The sequence below is a fragment of the Anomaloglossus baeobatrachus genome, chromosome 1 (genome assembly GCF_048569485.1).
Source record: "Anomaloglossus baeobatrachus isolate aAnoBae1 chromosome 1, aAnoBae1.hap1, whole genome shotgun sequence".
Lineage (NCBI taxonomy): Eukaryota > Metazoa > Chordata > Amphibia > Anura > Aromobatidae > Anomaloglossus > Anomaloglossus baeobatrachus.
The window spans coordinates 352,305,317-352,318,267 of record NC_134353.1 but is presented as its reverse complement, the minus strand read 5'-3'; positions in this window follow the sequence as shown (position 1 = coordinate 352,318,267).

Below are 12,951 nucleotides of genomic sequence, written 5' to 3'. Positions count from 1 at the left end.
GAAGGGCTATGAGGCAGTCTTTATACTTTATGGAGGGCTATTTGAGAGTCATTATACTGTATGTAAGCAATTATTCAGTGTGAAGGTTTGTGTTGGCGCCATTATACTGTATGTAGACCCATTATACTGCAGGTGGGGGCTATGTGGTGGTCACAGTTGTGGATCATACTATGTTGTGGTCACCATACTTTGCCTAGGTAATTGAAAGGGGACACAGTAACGTCATCATGCTGTGTTTGTGGAGATTACTGTGAAGGAATTGACTGTGAGTGTATCATACAGTGTTTGTGGCGCACCTTTGTTGGCATCATACTTATCAAATATACAAATCAAAGGGCTTTGAGTTATGTTCTCCTCTTACCCCGTCGAATATTTTTTGGGGGAGGTGCCCAATTAGAATTTTTGCATTGGGACCCGATGATTTCTATGCATGCTCCTGCTGCTGACCAAGCATTATTCATATTCCACATAATTCACATAATTTAACCTTTTTTGTAACAAAACATAACTATTGATAATCTTACACTCTTTTCACTATGAAAACCATGTATCTCAGTGGCCACAAACAAACCCTTTTTTAATATTCTTAGTAATAATGATGTCAATGGAGACTGGAAAGGATAATAAATGCATAAATGTTGTCCACATTAGTTATACAAATCCTTCCTCACATTAAAACCTAAAGTCACAAAAATGCAAGTGTGAAAGTGCCTTTAGATGTGTAAAGTCAGATCAGCTTCCTGGTTAGTATTAAGTACTTGAGGCTCTAAAGTGTCCATTTCACTGGAAACAAAATCTGAAATAGCATATTTTTATTCACAAAGGACACATTTCTGCTGTACGCGAGGAAACACGTGCCCAAGGCATTCTTCTGATGCACTGGTTTACATAGCTAAATTTTTCTTGAAGTCTGACTTCTGGAATTCTTACATCTCACTGGTCTTGCACAAATGTTTAGCATAGCTATTTCGTAGCACAAAAGTTAAAAATGCCCCAAAAAGCCTTTACTTGCTTTTGAGTTGACAGTTTCTTGCACGGATCTACTCCTTGACAATAGTTTTATCATTTTGTATAGATAAAACTGGGGACTAACAGTAACAACTTATAAGACGCACTTTTTTCCCCAAAATATTGGGGGAAAGTGGGGGCTGCGTCTTATAGTCTGAATGTGGCTGCGGGGAATGAGGGTGCTGAGGTGGAGCGGCATGAGCAGGCTGTAGCAGCCTGCCGTGATCACGTGGGCCCGCTCATTTCACATGCACGCCCATCCTCCCGCCCATCTTCCCTCAGCGCTGAAGCTGGTGCTGACAGGTGGGCGGGATGATGGGTGGGGGGTGCGCGAATAGTAAAGAGCCGGCCCGCGTAATCACCCCTGGCAACTACAGCCTGGAGTGATCATGTGCGGCTGTATTCACTGCTCCCCACGCATCATCATCAGTGCGGGGTGCAGTGAATAAGTACACTCACCCATCACCGTTCCCCTGCAGCATCGCGATATCCTCCTGTCTGATGGCCAGCTGATCTGTGTAGAAGCGGTGAGCTTAGCGATGACGTTATCCCTGTGCGCACCGCTAGTCTCCACACAGGTTAGCTTACAGGCAGACAGGAGGAGATTGCAATGCTTCAGGGGAACTGAGATGGCTCCACACTCCAGTGGCGCTGCTGCCAGCAGAGACAGGAAGAGGAGCGATGCTGCATGGAGCAAGGAAAGGGGAGTATAAACGTTTATTTTTTTTGTGTGCCACATGTAACGGGTCATATAGCAGGATGAGGGTATATAGCAGGATGGATGGGGGTATATAGCAGGATGGATGGGGGTATATAGCATGATGAGGGCATATACCAGGATGGGGGTATATAGCAGGATGGTGGTATATAGCAGGATGGCGGTATATAGCAGGATGGCAGTATATAGCAGGATAAGGGCATATACCAGAATGGCGCTATGTAGCAGGATGGGGGCTATACCATGATGGCAGTATATAGCAGGATGGGAATATATACCAGGATGAGGGACATAAATACAAGGATGGGGATCATATACAAGGCAGGAGGATCATTACCAGGATGGGGTACCTTAGTAGAGAATTTGGGGACATTACCCCATAACAGTGTCAGCAGCAGATCCTCGCCCCATAAGTGTGTCATGACTACATATTTTGCTTAAATTTTATTTTCCTATGTTCCTCCTCTAAAACCAGGTTACGTCTTATGGTCCGGTGCGTATCATAGTTCGACAAATATGGTAGGTTCACACGTGAAGTTTTTGCAGCATTTTTTATACATCCATTACCTTTACCCTTAGCTGTACAGATGAGAAACCCAAGATTCGGTGTCCAGTATTCACACCAAACACAGACTTTGCAAAAAAAAAAATAAAACTCGGATCCGGAGTTCGGGTCTTTTACGTATGCAAACCACTCGAGTGAGCATAACTGTGCTCGGGTACGCTCGGCACTCAGCCCAGTGCAAGGCACTTGCAGTGTTTGAATGGCTCGCACTGAGGGTAAGAACAGCGTGATCAAATGTAGTGTGCGCCTACAAAAAAAAGGAAAAATCCTGGCCACCTGGCCCCGAATGTGATCTGTTTATGGCTGGCTGCATGGGTGCAGAGACCCAAACTGCCAAAATAGTGACTACCATTGGGGTTCAGGTCAATTCTGGGTCCCAAACCGAACTTTATCTTAAGTCCGGCTAAACCCGCCAAACCCAACGTAAACAGGTTCGTTCATCTCTACTTAGCAGTAAAAACTGCATTTTTGCTGCATTTTTTTTAACTGTATTTTTTTCTCTACATTTTTAAAAAAAATTGATTTTCAAAAATTGCACAGTGCTCAAATTCAGAGGACTATAGCATATACACTAATATAAATAATAGTAAGACAAATATATATGTAAACTGCATTATTAACCCCTTACAACCTAGGACTTAGCTAGGTTGCCTCCCTCCCTTTAATGAGCATTATTCCCCACACGTCTACTGATCTGATCAGAAGACATTTGCAGCTAACAAATGAGGTGGATCGGAGATCCATCCATGCTTGTTAAAACATTAGATCATAATGTGAAACTCTGACAGCGCTATTTAACATGCTACGGCAGGGATTGCGCTGTTCCAGACCACCATTTGCATCACGTAGCGCAAATGAATTGCAATTACAATGACGGGTCAATTGATGACCCCTCATGCTGTCTTGACTCACTTCCTGTGAATGCCGGCAGAGCGCCATCACTCATAGGAGATCAGTATTTGTGCTGTTCGGAGGGATGCTGATTGCTGAAGTATTGTTCCATACAGCAGAAGTGATCAGATAGTGCAGGCATAAAGTCTCCTAAGGGAACTAGTAAAAGCAATATAAAATGTAAAAAAAAATTTTTAAAAATATGAAAAAAGAAAAAAAGGATAAATACAAATCACCCCCCTTTTGCCCCATTGAAAATAAAATAGTAAAAAAAAAGTATCATCGTGTTCAGAAATGCCCAATCTATCAAAATATTAAATTAAATAATCTGATCAGCAAAGGGCGTAGCGAGAAAAAAATCAAAAGGTCAAAATGACTTTTTTTGGTCACCACAACATTGCATTAAAATGCCACCGTAGGCGATCAAAACTTCATATCTACCCAAAAATGTTATAATTAAAAATGTCAGCTCAAGATGCAAAAAATAAGCCCTCACTGAGATCCAGATCCAGAAAAATGAGAACGCTATGTGTCTCGGAAAATGGAGACAAAAGTGCAATTTAAAAAAAATCTGAATTTTCTTTACCACTTAGATAAAAGTAAAACTATACATGTTTGGCAATTACGAACTTAAGCTAACCATATTGCCAGGTCAATTTTACCATATTGTGAACACGGTAAATAAAAAACACAAAAAAACATTGTGGAATAGCACTTTTTTTGCAATTTCGCTGCACTTGGAATTTTTTTCCTGCCTTGTAAAACAATATAGTCCAGAATGAGTGATGGCATTCAAAAGTAAAACAAGCCCTCATATGGCTATATTGAAAAAAAGAAATCGGAAAATCATCGGGTGGGGTTAAAGTATGCCCACAGTGGGAAACATAAGAATATTCACCTTAGAAGTCTAGTAATGATAAAATATCTTTTTGTATACTGACTTAGTTGAATATATAGTGTTCTACTGGTGTGCAGCCCAATATCCCAATGCGCATTTCAGCCAGTTTCATCAAGGGGCGAAGGAAAAAATATAGCTATGTCCATGAGATTTCTGAAATTGCACATTTGCTGGCAATGTAAAATGCACAAAAACACAGCAAGTAAAGACTGCATAAACACCAATAGCGGTTGTATGATCCAGCGCAAAAATGTATAAAATGTAAACTTTATTAGAAAATCATAAAAAAAAGCATGAAAGTTAAAAAATGAACAGCTGTCCAGGACATGTACACCTTCTGTCTTTGGGACACCACTGTCCTTATTCGTATGACCTATGAAAAAGGACCGTAATGTCATAAAGGGGAAAGGTATACACATCCCGGACCCCAGTTAATTTTTAACTTTCATGTTTTTTTATGATATTCTAATAAAGTTTATATTATATACATTTTTGGTGCTGGATCGTCCAAACACTAGTTTCTACTTTGAATTTTCGTGGATGCCTCAAAGATCTGTGCACTTATCTCAAAGTTCAAGGATATTTATTAGGAATGATCGAATACCCTATTATTCGATTCGACGAATATTGGGCGAATACCTCGCCGCTATTTGAGCATTCGCGAATATTCGAACCCAAATGTAAGTCTATGGGAAACCAAAATAATTTTACGTCGCACCCAACAGTGACCTGTGGTGACTCAGGAAAAGTATGGGAAAAGGCTGAAACAGTATGGGCACCGCCTGTAGAAGGTGCCTGACTGTATTTCTGGTGTCTTTGAATAACATGGTCAGAGCAGCATGAGGCGTTTACGTAGTCGTCAGAACAGCTCTCAATCCAAAGTAAAAGAGGGGAAAAAGCTAAGAAACAGTTTCTAGTGCCTAATCACTGTAATAACATGTCAAATCAAGCCCCAACCTCCCAAAAAAACACACTTTAGCATATGTTTTCACGTTTTGTTTTTTACATTTTTCCTTCTTTTTTGATTACAAAGGGCTGTAACTTATACATTATATTGGTGTCTGTCTAACACCTCCTTTTTGATAGCACTTTAAAAGGTCAGCTACGATGTGCCCGTTGGGATGTTGCCCTTGCCCTCCTCCTCCACCAGCACCACCGGCTCCAATGGCCCTCTAAGGGCCACTGGCTGAACTCAAATCTCAGACTTCTTAGGGCTCTCAGGAGGGCCCTGTAACATACATTGGGGAGGGATGGCAGTCACTTGTAGTTTTCTGCGTCCCCTACATCATTAGTGTGAAAGTTGGAATACGTACTCCATAACACTTTACAGTGCTATAGCCAATGTGGCCATTTGGATGTTGGCCTTGCCCTCCTCCTCCTCCACCAACACCACCGACTAAAGTGGCTCTCTATTCAAATTCTATTCAAATGATTCAGTAATGTATGTTTTATGGAAAAATGAACGCCACACTGGGACATCGAAGCTGATGTTGTTGATGATGATTGCATCTGACCAAAAGTAGGTTGGGTGTAGGAGGCATCATCGCCTGCTTCCTAGACCGCAGTTTGTGAAGCATGTGTGTCACCCGGGGACCAGGGGTTACTCAGATCCGGGCCACGAGGTCACTTCTGTGGGTATCACGGTAGCGTGACCCGGTCTGTGATCCCAGGCTCCACAGTAAAAGGGGTTTTGTTAAGGGAGATTGTCCGTGACGCCACCCACGGTTGTGGTGATTTGTTGACACCACCGCTGCTCTTTATGGGGATCCCGGGAGCGGTGACAGGGAGCAGCTTGGTTGTTATATCTCCCCTCCATGGGTAGGGGGTTGGTTGTCCCGGGGCCCGGTGATGGGGTAAGCAGGGAGCAGGGCGCAGTGCTGCGGTGCGGTGCCTGAGGGCACGGGCGTACTCACAAGTAGTTCACACAGAGTCACTGGTAACTAGGAATTGCCGGTGTCCGCAGCCTTCGGTACGGGGGTGTTAGTGTCCCACACAAGGTGCAGCAGCTCCTGTTCTTTCCCTGCAGCCAGGTGCCTTTCTCTCCACTCTCTTCCTCTTTCTCCTCAGCCGGGAGCGGGGAATACACTCCCCTGCAGTGATCCGGGTCACCCAGGTACCGGGGGGCCACTACCCTGCCCGGCTACCTCTGGCCCCTTCCTCACTCGCAGCCTGTCCCGGCCCTCTCGGAGCACGCTTCACTTTCAGCCTGGGAGCTACAACTCCAGACTTCTCTTCTCTCTGTCTCTCCAAACACTCTCCTCCAGCCCCTCCCCTCTGCTCTGCTTTTCTCTTACACTGGGGGCTGTGGTTTGTCCTGCTGCACCGGTGTGAGATCAGGTTACCAAGGAGGATTAACTCTTTCTGTGACAACCTGGCTTTGCCAGGGCGTCACACATGCAGCACCGTGGAAGTGGCAGTTGTTTCACTCTGTAACTCAGGCTTTATTCCACTCAGGATTTAAAAAAATTCAGTTTCCGCAAGGGGGAATTTTTCAAACACCATGTAGCACAGCATCAGAAGGTACTTCCAATAGCTCTCAAAAGCTTTTTTTTTTTTTTTTTTTTTTTAAATTGGTAGGATTTGCAACAGGGCATAACATGCCAAGGAGTTTAATAAATTCAGTTTCCCCAGGGGTGAATGGTTCAAACACTATCAAGCACAGCATTAGTAGGTACTCCCAATAGCTCCCAACCGCTTTTTTTAAAAAAATTGGTAGGATTTGCAACAGGGCATAACATGCCAAGGAGTTTAATAAATTCAGTTCCCCAGGGGATAATGGTTCAGACACCATGGAGCACAGGTACTCCCAATAGCTCTCAACAACTCTTTTTTTTAAAAAAATAGTAAGATTTGCAACAGGGCATAACATGCCAAGGAGTTTAATAAACTCTGATTCCGCAGACGGGAAAGGACCTAAGGTCCAGACCTCAATCAGTGAATTCAACGTGGTCCAGTGGCTTCTGGACCTCGTTCTGGGTCTGAGTACCCCTCCTGGTGTTCGAGTTTCCAGTTGGCTCCCCGGTTCGGTTCCGGCGGGCCACTACCCTGTCCCAGTCCCTTACGGTTCCACCAGCCATCTTCCCGGCTCCTGCAGGCGGCAACCACCATCTGCCTCTTTGCCAGAGGTGACTGGGCTCCAACAATGGTGTTAGACTGTGGCAGACCTGGACACAGGTCTGCACTTGAACTCCACTCCACTTCACTGTACAGACTAAACTACTCTGTTCTTCCTGCCTCAGGGCTTGAGAACTCCTCGGTGGGCATGGCCAACCACCTGGCTCCACCCCCTGGTGTGAACATCAAACCCGGAGGGAGGTGACAAGGGTTTTGTAGGTTGGCTGCTGTCACCTTATTAGGGGCTGGTGTTTGTGCAGTGGGTCTACCTGTGACTACCTGGCTAATCCAGGGCGTCACACTTACCCCCTCTTTTTCCCATTTTTTTTATTTGATTATTTCAAGGTGAATACTATAACGGGACCTTTCTACAGGCAGTGGAACAACACTGATGCCGGGTTGTTAAACTTGTGTTAATAGTTTCTATAAGTCTAAAAACCGCAAGGTACCTTTATTGGACAAAGTACCACTTGGAGGAGTCGACAAAGATGTTGTGAATGTCTTTCAGCCCCAAAAGAAAACAGGGTTTGACAACACTTTTAATTTAGTATTGGTTTTTGGCACTCAGACTGTGTTTTAGTAAGAGCAGGACACTATGAAGGTTCTGTAAGAAAGGAAGACGCTACCACCAGAATGCTAGTTTGGTGCTATGAAGGTATTGGCCTTCAGGCAGAAGTACAGCCAATAACACTGAGTATTAATTAAAATTTGGTAACACTGCACTGTGTTTTAATAAGAGCAGGATACTATGTAGGTTCTGTAAGATAGGAAGATGCCACCACCAGGATGCTAGTTTGGTGCTATGAAGGTATTTTGCTTCAGGCAGAAGTAGAGCCACTAACATCAAGCATTAATACAAATTTGGTAACACTGAGACTATGTTTTAATATGAGCAAGCCACTATCTAAGTTCTGTAAGATATGTGTGATGCCCTGGACTAGCCAGGTAGTCAAAGATAGCGCCCCGCACAACATCCGTCCCACACCAGGTAACACCAGACAAACCACATAAACCCTAGTCACCTCCCTCTGAGCTTAATGGACAGCGGAGCCAGGCGGTTGGCACACCCACCGAGGATTTCAGAGGGCCTGAGGCAGGAAACACAGCAGTCAAGTTGAGGTGAAGGAGGTGAAGAAGAGTGGAGGCAGACCTGTGTGACAGGTCTGCAACTGACTGTGAGGTGTGAGGGTCGTAGCCCGCACACCTTGGCTAGGAGCCATACGGTGGCCTAGCCTGCAGGAGCCGGGAAGATGGCTCGGTGGAACTGTGGTGGACCGGAACAGGGTAGTGGCCCGCCGGTACCGACCCGAGGAACCGACTGGAAACTGGAGCACACAGGGGGTACTCAGACCCTGAAATGAGGTCCAGAAGTCACTGGACTGAGTTAATTCACTGATTGAGGTCTGGACTATAGGTCCTTTTCCACCCAAGTCCCGACTGAAGACAACAGCCCACCGAGAAGGATAGAAAGCCACCGCACAGGCAGAGAGATCCCACAGGCCAGCGTCTGCCGGCAAACGGGCTTTCCCGACATAAATAAAGCCGGGGAGCGGACTCCCATCGCTGAAGCGCAGGCAGTCTACACATACACTACACGGTGCAGGAGAAAGGCAAAGACCACTGAACCGGGTGAGGGACCGGACACAGCCGGCTGCGGGCACTGACCACCATCAACTTTGTTTACCAGAGACTTGTGTGTGTCAATAACAGTGAGTTCAACAGTGCCATCCAGCCGTGCACCGCCCTGTACCGCCCAGCTTCCCCCCCAACGGGTCCCGGGGCCATCATCCCTGCCCACGGAGGGGTTAACAACTTGCTGCATAACCATTTTCCCCGGGTGCCCCGTAACTGCAGCGGTGATGTCTACACCTTCACAACATCCCGTGGGTGGCATCACGAACTCAAACACGGCTCCGGCCGTATACCTACCACCCCCCCTACGTAGCGCCAGCATCCTTTCAGAGTAGAGTGACCCCGGGTCTGAAGGCGCTCGAGCCACCCACCAATGAGCCCAGATCCGAGCGGCTCGGCTCCAGCCAAGCGCGGGGTGGTACACATCGACTCTTCTGGTGTCAGGAACAGGATACATACCTAATCACTTACCTAGTGAAGTGCGCATTGAAGTTGAAGTCAGCGGTGACCCGTTGAAAATTTTCAGAATCTAACATCTTTTGGCGCGAAGATTCCCGCTAGAGTCTTCTTCCCCGCAGAAAGGGCGCGAAAAGCTGAAGCCCCGCCCCCTGGGAACACGGCCGTGCAGAAAAGCGCGTGGTCGGAAAGTGAAACTGCCCAGCAGAAAAAGGGAGTGCCGTGAAAAGACCAAGGGGGAGCGGATGGAAGATGTCGGCGTTCAGGGAGGCGAGCGGAGCGATGCCCGTCACCGGAGTGGCGGGACCCAGAAGCGGCAGAGGCGGGGTGGCTTTTGATCCGGAGGACTGCAACCCGAATGAGCTCCCCGCGGGAACCGCTACTTGGTTGGAGCGAGAGCTGGGCCGATTCTGCATCCGGGTAAGAGAGCAAACCTTGCAACAGGTGCTCGACTGGAAGGCGGAGGCCCGGAGAATGGTTGCCGTGGTGTGAGCCCACGAGCAGAGAGCCGCCGCAGCCGTTCAGCGTTGGGACAAAGCCACGCAGACCCCCATGTTGTCCTTGATCAGCTGGGAGCTGGAGTCAGCCAGTACCGTGACAAGTGAGCCCGGAGTAGCGCAACTCATGGAAGAAGAGGTACCGTGTACGCTGCCCCCGCCGCTGTTCCCGCTGGAGGTCTATAGCCCAGGAAGGGGAGCCTGATAACCCGTCCAAAGATGGCGCAGTACGGTCCCCTACAATGGTAGCTGCATCTGTAAGTTAACCCCCCTCAAAGTTGAAAGTTAAAAAGTTGAAAAAGTTTTAAGTACAGCACAAGCTCCTGCTAAAATAGACTCTTAACCCTTTGTTGAACGTCCCCAAGTTCCTGGGAGACGCCATCCAGCATGCTGGGTGGAAGGGAAAGGAAAGCTGCACGACTTGTTGAACGCCGCTGCGATTGGAGTCCCAGAGGGCGCCATCAGGGGTAGGAGCCCCTGGTGGAGGACAGCAAGCCAGTTAAGCTGGAGCGAGGACAGTTTCCATTACAGGGCCCAGTCTACCGTAACTGCACTGCAGGCAGTGGAAGATGGGGTCTTTATGGACAGTGTCGCCCGTGAGTCATGGTGGCATTGGGAACCCATGCTGCCCTGTGATGGACTGTGGGAAAGTGGCTGGAGGAGGCTGCGCTGGCAGCAGAGTTAACATGTTGTAAATAATCCCGGACCACCCTTTCAGGTCCTGCAGCCCCCGGGGAGGCTGGTTGGAGAAAGGGCCCGCGGCAGAGGAGGCCGAGGTCCCGTCACCATGCAAACCGGTGACTACGTTCCGGGTCAGGGGTCCCCTGGATGTGGGGCCTGTGAAAGACTGCCGGGTATGGAACTTTGTACCCGGCCTGTTTGGGCAACACCCGGACCTGACCCAATTCCTGGACTGGGGAAAAGGGGTGCTGCTGACCTGTTTTTAGAGGCAGCATCAAGGTTCAGGTTTGTTTGGGTGGGCAACTGAAAGCATCCGGTCCCATCCCGTTCCCGGTTAATAAAAATGTTTTACATGTTTGCAACGTTTAAGCCAAATGCCTCCCATAAGGAATGAATTCAAAATTTTCATGATTGTAAATATGTTAGTATACTTGTAATGTGTTATTTTTATCTTTTCCAGTTCAGAAAAATAAACGGTGGTGGTCGGACAGCCCGCGGACGGTCTGTAGTTAACCAAGGGGGAGTGTGATGCCCTGGACTAGCCAGATAGTCACCCGTCCCACACCAGGTAATACCAGCCAAACCACATAAACCCTAGTCTCCTCCCTCAGAGCTTAATGGACACACAAGGGGGGCGGAGCAAGGCGGTTGACACGCCCACCGAGGAGTTCAGAGGGCCTGAGGCAGGAAACACAGCAGTCAAGTTGAGTAGTCAAGTGCAGTTCAGTCAGGAGGTGAAGAAGAGTGAATCTAGCCAGTGATGAAGGTGTGTCTCCAGCTTCGTCTATGGAAATCTTCCATAGACGAAGCTGGAGACACACCTTCATCACTGGCTAGATTCATGATGTAATCATCCAGGTCCTAGATTGTGCACCATTTACTCACTTGTATCTACTAGTTTATGAACATATGGGGGCAGTTTCACTATATGACACAATATGTTTCTACCCTACCAGCACGTCCTTGTCTGTTATTAAAAATGATGTTGGAAGGCGTATAAAACCTTTTTTGCATTTATGAATGTATTTTGATTGTAATCTTTGTATATTTGTCAGATAATAGTCCATGTTGACGAAGGCCTGTGGCCGAAACGTCCATGTTTGTTGGACCATACTCATTTTTTCTGAAAAGACATTCAAGGAACTATTGTGTTAATAAAAATATTGCATACAACTTTATTGCATTCTGCCTTTTTCTGGGAGTTGTAGTGTGCCGGGGTTACCCTTTTTCTATGTATAATTTTTACCCTAGAGCACCTACTTATCAGTGACGCGGAGCTTCTCTCCTCATTATTGCAACTGACTGTGAGGTGTGAGGGTCGTAGCCCGTACACGTTGGCTAGGAGGCATACAGTGGCCTAGCCTGCAGGAGTTGGGAAGACGGCTCGGTGAAACCGTGGTCGACCGGGACAGGGTAGTGGCCCGCCGTTACCGACCCGGGGAACCGACTGGAAACCGGAGCACACAGGGGGGTACTTAGACCCTGAAATGAGGTCCAGAAGCCCCTGGACTGAGTTAATTCACTGATTGAGGTCTGGACTATAGGTCCTTTCCCGCCCAAGTCCCGACTGAAGACAACAGCCCACCGAGAAGGATAGAAAGCCACCGCACAGGCAGAGAGATGCCACGGGCCAGCGTCTGCGGGCAAACGGACTTTCCCGACATACATAAAGCCGGGGAGTGGACTCCCGTCGCTGAAGCGCAGGCAGTCTACACATAAACTACACGGTGCAGGAGAAAGGCAAAGACCACCGAACCGGGTGGGGGACCGGACGCAGCCGGCTGCGGGCACTGACCACCATAAACTTTGTTTACCAGAGACTTGTGTGTGTCAATAACAGTGAGTTCAACAGTGCCATCCAGCCGTGCACCGCCCTGTACCTCCCAGCTCCCCCCCAACGGGTCCCGGGGCCATCATCCCTGCCCACGGAGGGGTTAACAACTTGCTGCATAACCATCTCCCCCGGGTGCCCCGTAACTGCAGCGGCGGTGTCTACACCTTCACCACATCCCGTGGGTGGCGTCACAAACTCAAACACGGCTCCGGCCGTACACCTACCTACCACCCTCCTACGTAGCGCCAGCATCCTTTCAGAGAGAAGTGACCCCGGGTCCGGAGGCGCTCGAGCCACCCACCAACGAGCCCGGATCCGAGCGGCTTGGCTGCAGCCGAGCGCGGGGCGGTACACATCAAGCCCCCAAAATTATACTAGGTTGCTAATAGGAACGTACTGGCCTTCAGGCAGAAATAGGGCCACTGACACTGAGTATTAGTAAAAATTTGGTAACACTGAGACTGTGTTTTAATATGAGTAAGCCACTATGTAAGTTCTGTAAGATATGAAGCCCCCAAAATTATGCTAGGTTGCTGATAGGAAGGTACTGGCCTTCAGGCAGAAATAGTGCCACTGACACCGACTATTAATAAAAATTTTGGAACACTGACACTGTGTGTTAGTTGTGTGACGCCCTGGACTAGCCAGGTAGTCACA